This window comes from Phascolarctos cinereus, unplaced genomic scaffold (assembly GCF_003287225.1).
Source record: "Phascolarctos cinereus isolate Bilbo 61053 unplaced genomic scaffold, phaCin_HiC Scaffold_4;HRSCAF=312, whole genome shotgun sequence".
NCBI classification, from domain to species: Eukaryota; Metazoa; Chordata; class Mammalia; order Diprotodontia; family Phascolarctidae; genus Phascolarctos; species Phascolarctos cinereus.
Window position 1 is genome coordinate 58,590,229 of NW_027555847.1, and position 7,252 is coordinate 58,597,480.

Below are 7,252 nucleotides of genomic sequence, written 5' to 3' on the forward strand. Positions count from 1 at the left end.
CCAGCCAATGACACTTCCTACTCCAATGCCCAGATCTGTCTAGCCCTTCTCCCTCCTAGACCTCAATTTCTGAAAGCCCCCTAGGGAAAGAGGTTCCAAATCTTCCTTTATCTCAAGTAAAAATTTTTTTTTCTTTTTTGAGCTGGAAGGGAATTTAGAAATCATCAGGATCTCCTCATGTCACTGATGGAGAAACTAAGACCAGGGGTAAAGTAAATCACCCAAGGTCACTGGACAAAGATGAGAATCCACATCTCCCGGTTCCCAACTGAGGCTCTTTCCTTGCGTGTGAATGCTCTTTATTGAGAACCTGTGGGATTCCCAAGACTATGCTAGGGAAAGACAAGGGTTACAAAGACTAGCTGCTCCCTTCAGACTTGGAGTCTGATTGAGAGATGATTAATGAACATGAAACAGTGAAGATTTTTTGGACTGAGTTTGGCTGCTGGCTCTTCCACTAACTAGCTGAGACATTCTGGCCAAGTCACTTAAGCCTTCTGACAGGACTGGACTGGGGGAAGAAGGGGAAGAGGTAGGGCAGGGGTGTAGCTCAAGAAGGGAGATATGCCGTAAGCAAAGTCACAGTAGCAGAGATGAGCATGTCGGGAAGGGGAAGTGAGGAGGGAGAGGGATTGCCTTGAAGAGAGATGAGCGCCCAGAATGGGGACCGGGGAAGGGAGAATCAAAAGGACAGGGAAGGACCTTTCATTGCAGGGTAAGGAGTCTGAACTTCACCCAGTGGGACAGAGTGAGCCGTGGTTGGTTTTGGATTGGGGGAAGACACATGGAAAGCAGTGCTTTGGGAAAGATTAACGTGTAGGGCACGTGTACCCTGGCTTCCTGGAAAGTCCCTTCTCATGTCCTAGAAGTGATATAACAAGCACTTTAATAACTGAAGTAGTCTTAAACTGTGAAAAAAAGGGTGTGCTCCCACGTAGTATTCTAGCCAAGGGGGAGAGGAGGAGCTGTGGGGTAGGTGCCAAGAAGCTAGCTGTAAGTCAAACCAATCCATTTCCAATCAGACAAGTTAAGTGGTGGCTGTGCCAGGGGCTTGGGGGGCAAAGACAAAACCAAAAACTGTCCTTGTCCTCAAAGAGGTTCTAGTCCACTGGTACATCTCCTGCTCTCCAAGGAGATATTGAGAATGACTCCTGCCCCCTTCTTCCTAGTGGTTTCTCTGTGTCTAACTTAAGTCTATCTTGCTGTTCATTTGGTCTCCATTTACGAGGCTCAGAGAGGAAGGCAGTGGGTGTCAGGACACAGGATTTGCAGCTCAGAGGCATCCTCAGAATCTCTTTCTACTTAGAACCCTTTCATTGAAAATTAACTCCCTTTAAATCAGGTAACCTCTGCTCTAGCCTTGGCCTTGCCTTTGACTCTCTGGGTGACCTTGGGTAATTCACTTCTCATCCTTGAGCCTCCCTTTCCCCATCTGCCAAATGGGGAGGTTGGACCAGATCAGATCTAAGAGCTGGTCCAGCCCTGACCCTCATCATAGCACGGCAGCAAAAGATCTAGGCCTGGTGTCAGGAAGACCTGAGTTCAAATTTGATCTCAAATCCTTATTAGCTGTGTAAGCATGGGCAAGTCATTTAACCTCTGTTTGCCTCAGTTTTCTCAACTATAAAATGGGGATAATAATAGTACCTACCTCCCAGGGTTGTGGTGAGGATCAAATGAGATGATATTTGTAAAATGCTTTGTTAGCATAGTGCCTGGCACTTAGTAGGCTCTCTATAAATGCTTAGTCCCTTCCTTTCCCCTTCCCCTTCCCCTATGTAACCAGAGGCAAGTCACTTAACTTCTCTCAGCCTTGGTTTGTTCATCTGTAAAATGGGGATAATAAGAGGGTCTATCTCACAGGGTTATTGTAAGGATGAAATGAGATAATACATAAAAAATACCCTGTAAACCTTAAAGTACCCTACAAATATTATTATTATTATAAGAAAGGAAGCCAATGGCAATGGATGTCCCCCTTTCTTACCAACTGAGGCCATATCATACCCCATATAGTCACTCAAACCATAGCCCTAGAGAGACGAGTTAGGCTCAAGGGAACAGAGGTAGCTATCTATCCATGTGGGATAATTGGAGGGGCGCCAGGTGGGGTTTCCTCCACTAACCAACAATATCTCCTTTACTTTCTGCTATAAGACCTAAAATTGTACCCTTCTTTTGGGCCAATCAAATATTTGGATTGCCCTGGGACAATGCAAAGGCTTCTAGGGAAGGGTGGGCAAAAGGAGGGATTTCTGAAAGCCGAAAGGAACCTTGGAGATCATCTTGTCCAACCCCATCTAGATTCCCAGTGAAGCAATCCCTGGATCATTGGCCTGAGACAGGGAGGGAAACAGAAGCCCAGAGACAGGGTGTTTGATCCAGGACTTGAAACCAGGTGTCCTGATGCTCAGTCCAATCCAATCTATTCCAATTAACATTTATTAAATGCCTGCTATGTGCTGGGCACTGTGCTAAGCACTGAGAATACAAAATAACAACAAAAAAAGACAATTCCTGCCCTCAAGGAGCTTACAATCTAATGGAGGGGGGAAGGATTGGAGACACACACAAGAGGAGACAAGAAGTGGGGGGGGGGATCCAGGGCGTCTCCAGCAAGGGGCATCTTGCTCCATGGAGTTGAAACCAGGCAGAACAGGCAGAACAGCAAATGCAGAATGGAGTGAGTAGGAAGCCCAGTTTCTGCCCTCTGTCAAGGAAGGCATTGGGAGCCATCCAATTGAGGGGAGAGGAGGCTGAGGGAGGGGGCATCAATCTAGGCTTGAGTTAGCAATGTGCTCTTCCCATCATACCCTCATCTGTCTGACAGCCAGTTGAGACCAAGGCCTGAGGAAGAGGCCAAAAGACAGGAGCTGGGCAGAAGGCAGAAGGGATGCTGACTATAGCAGTGAAAGGCAGAGCAGGGGGCCTGTGGCTAACTTTGCCAGTACCCCCAACTCCATTACATACTCTTTGAAACCGAACCAATGCTCTGTCAAAAACATCTTAGCTTGTCTCTAACTCTGCCCCTTCCCTCTTCCTCCCTTCATCTCCATTTTTCCAAGGAAGATGGCTTCAGATTGGTTCTGTCATCATCACCTGAACACTGGCCTCAGACTGTGAAGCCTCAACCATGTCGCCAGTCCCATTGACCCTGAACACATTAGCCCTGGAAGGTGCTGGGAAGAGAGCAGAGGAGCCCATTCCACCTTTGCCTACTTTACCATGTTGCCAAGGGCAGCCCCGTCTGATAACTGCATTCCCTCTCTCCTAACTCCAAATCCAAGTCAGGATGATAGAAAGCCTATCTGCCAGTGGAAATGAGGAAGATACAAATGAAAACCACACTCAGATATCCCCAGGCCCAGTGCAAGAGAACTCCCCAGAGAGGAGAGAAAGAACCTGGCCCAGAATTCATTAGCATTGTCTTCCAACCACATCCAATGTGGATTCCAAATGGATCTGGCCTTCAGATGAGGCCACGCGCTGCCTGCAAACAAAGACTGAACATTAATGAGCCCAGGTCCTAAACAAACGGATGGCTCCTTGCCACCAGGCAATGACCACACATTGGTTTTAAGTGGTTAAGCATCCCATGTATGCAATCAAGGATCTGAGGCATGTGTTTCTATGCTGCCCTCAATTGAAACTGTCCTGGCAGTGGATGAGAGAGAACATGACTATATTCCAGACTTGGGCCCACCCCTCAGGTCTTAAACTGGGCTTGTTATGCAACGACTCAGTGGTTAATTCATTCAATGAGAGCATTGTGCCTTTGGCCAGCCAGAGGGGACCTTGGCAGAGGGGTGAGGAGCCCTTTTCTTGTTGGATCTCAGATCCAGACACTGGGGTGGAGGAAGGGGACTCCTGTCTAGGAAGAGAGGCAGGACACAATGTGACTTGTGTCAGGCCCCTCACTCATCTAAAGACATTTCTGTTCTCAATGCTTTTCACTGAGCAATACCCCAGATCCACATTAAGGACAGAATGTTAGAAAGAGACATTTTGGTACTTACCAATAGCAAACCTTCTTGTCAGATGTATTGGGGGCTCTCAAATCACAGAAAGCTAAAGCTGAAAGAGAATGTTCAGAAAGGATAATGGGTCTAGACCTGAAAGGGACATAAAAAGTTAACCTAGAGGGGTAACTAGGGTAGGCAATCACAGCTTTGTCCCAGGATGATAAACTTGGATGGGGGGTGGGGTACTCCCAGTACCTGCAGTCTTCCAGTCATGTAAAAACAACTGAGCTTAGCAATTAGTCAGCAATAATTTGGGGAGGGGGGAAGGGAGTGGAATCAGACTTATGATTTCATTGGTTGAGGAACTCCTGAGTGAGGAAATTCCCTTTATCAATGCAGAGTAACCCCTGCTTGGATATGTATGGCCTTAGTTGTCTGGGGCATGGAGAGCTTAAATGTCTCACCCTGCTAGAGCCACACAATCTGTAGGTATCAGAGAAAGCACCTGAGTCCAGTCTGTCCTGACTCCTGGGTTTGTCCTCTATCCACTAAGCCAGGCTCCCACTCATGCCCAATTAGCAAGTCATCAGTCGGTAAGCATTTTTTAAGCATCTTAGAGTTCTAGGTGCAAGGGATACCATCAGATAAAATAGGTAGCTACCATGTGATTCCCCCTTCCTCCCCACTCCACCCCTTTTATCCCCATTAATTCCTCCCCACCATCCCCCAACACATATACATCCCAGCTCTCCATCCCAGTTATCAGATCCTTTCCAGGTAAATTGAGATCCCATCCTATGACTCTTGCCCTGGGCATAAAAATGGCTAGTTACGGCTCTAATCCTACTCCCTAATTTTACTGAGGAAACTGAGGCCCAGACTTACCCAAAGTCACATAGCAATTTAGTGACAGAACCAGAGCTATACACCAAGTCTCCTGACTCTCAGTCCATGACTCTTCCAACTTTACTACTCTGATTCCCAGGCCTTCACTACAGCCAAGATGGTTTCTTCATCATCGTCACCTTCATCATCATGATCAATAACACGCATATAATACTATATATAGGTATGCCAAGAGTTTTACACATGTGACATCATAAGGAAGCTCAGACCCTGTGGTACCAGGATGACCAGCTGACCAAAGTGTTTTTTGAGCATCTACTATTTGCAAGGCTCTATGATAGGTGTGAGGGATAAAGAGATCAAATCGGTTCTGGAAGCGGCCCACTCCCCACCTCCACTTCCCAGGAGGAAGCAGGTGGCATGACGAGATTCACAGAAGGGTGTAATGGCATCTAGGGATCTTGGATCCCTGGAGCCGCCTGGACCCTGAGGTCAGGTTGCTAACAAAGCCGGTGCCAGGCCCCCACACCAGGAATTCCAGCTCCTACAACCTCGAAAGCAGAGAATGTTACTGAAGGCCTGGAGAAGGTCAATGTCATCTATTTATTCCCAGAGGTTGAATGGGCTGGGCTTGTGCCCAGCTGGACCACACATTATCAGGCTCTGTGGATAACAAAATGCCTGAGGAGACTAGAAAAATGCCCGCTGAGAAATGCCGACTTGAAGCTCCAGCTTCTCCCCAAATAGTTCTCTTAGAAGCACTGACTACAGGCAAAACTGTGACATTGGCGAAGTTTGTTTTCAGGGCTTCGCCACCCCTTCCAGGCCCCTCTACCTATTTTTGACACCTCAATCCCAGGCCCTGCCTATGCCCGCCCTCTCCTGGCACTGTGATAACAATAATAATGCTATATGTTCCTATAGCACTTTATGGTTACAAAGTACATCATGTCCATCATTTTCTTTGATCCCTACAGCAAGTCTGGGAGGCAAGGAGAATGAGAATTATTAAACCCCATTATGAAGGACAACATCAACAGTATAACTATTGGTGTGGTAGCTCCATGTTTCATTCCCTCTACAGAGAGTTCTAGCATGGGGCAATGGGAAGTATGCTGGATGCTACTTTACATCTTTGGGCAGGCCTCCTAAACGCTCTGGGCCTCAGTTTCCTCACCTGTGAACCAGATGGTTTTGAAGGTGCCTCCCAGTTCAAAGTTTAGAATCTTATGCTCTAGTGGTATTACACAGGAAGGCTGGAGGATATAACATAACCATATAACAAACCACTCACACTTGGTGTCCAAGGCAGAAACCTCTAGCCCTCTCCCATATTAAAAAGGAAAAAAAAAAGCCTTGGTCAGTGAGAGAACTACAGGGTCATTCGGCCCTGGGTCACTGTCCCACATGATGCTGAGCCCTTCATGCTTGGCACTGCTCACTGTGAACCCCAGACTTGGGAATACTGGAGTCACATGGTTGATACAGCTGTCTCCTAATCCTGTGTATTCTTGAAATAAATATCCCCTCAAACTACAACTCTGACTGCCTTATGTTTCCTTCAACCTTCAGACTAGATATAAACCTACAAATGGATGGACCAGCACATCCATTTTATAGATGAGGCGACTGAGCACAGCTACTGTCTTTAATGACAGAACTTGGATTCAAACCCAGGTCTCCTGATTTAAAATCCAGCCCTCTTTCCAAGGTAATCTATGGTCTCTGAATAGGCCTGCTTCCCTCTAACACCAACTCATTCTCAGAACCTAAAACCACATAAACACAAAGCTTTCCTGTACCCCATCCCTTCAGGGCTTTGCTTTCCTATCAGTCAAGGTAACTGAAAACCCATGAGCCCTGGGAAGACAGGCAGCTTAATTGGGGAGGGGAGTGGCGGGGAATGGGGAAGGGGGAACAATATTCTGGAAGATGACGCAGAAAGATGCAAGAAAACCTGCTAAAATGCTCTTAGCCTTTGACCAAAGGAATCCATTCCTGGGACTTTTCCCCAGGAAGGTTATTGCCGTCAAGAAAGGAGCCACATGTCAAAAATGTTCACTGCAGCTTTCTTGGTGATAGCAAGAAGCTGGGAAGAAACTATTGCCTGATGACTGGGTCATGGCTGAACAAATTGTGGTCTATGAATGTGACAATATTATTGTACTGTATGGAATGATGAATATGAAGAATTTAGAGAAATATGGAAAGGTTTGGAAAAGCTTATGCAGAATAAAGAAAGCAAAGCAAAAAGAAAATCTATATTATATTATCTTATATATACATAGAGAGAGACAAAGACAGAGAGACAGAGAGGAAGGGAGAGAGGAAGGAAGAGAAAGAAAAAGAGAGAGAGAGACAGAGAAAGGAGGAGGAGGAGAGAAAAGGAAGACAGGAGAGAAAGTAAGGGGGAAAGAGAGAGAGAGAGAGAGAGAGAGAGAGAG

At 46.5% G+C, this 7,252-nt stretch overlaps 1 long non-coding RNA gene across 1 annotated transcript; it reads left to right on the forward strand.

Annotated features, from left to right (window-relative positions):
• The first annotated feature begins 615 nt into the window (after positions 1-615).
• Positions 616-6,347, forward strand: LOC144456755 (uncharacterized). Its single transcript, XR_013485823.1, has 2 exons — positions 616-715; positions 3,070-6,347. It is a non-coding gene; the product is annotated as an uncharacterized LOC144456755 (long non-coding RNA).
• Positions 6,348-7,252: the final 905 nt, after the last annotated feature.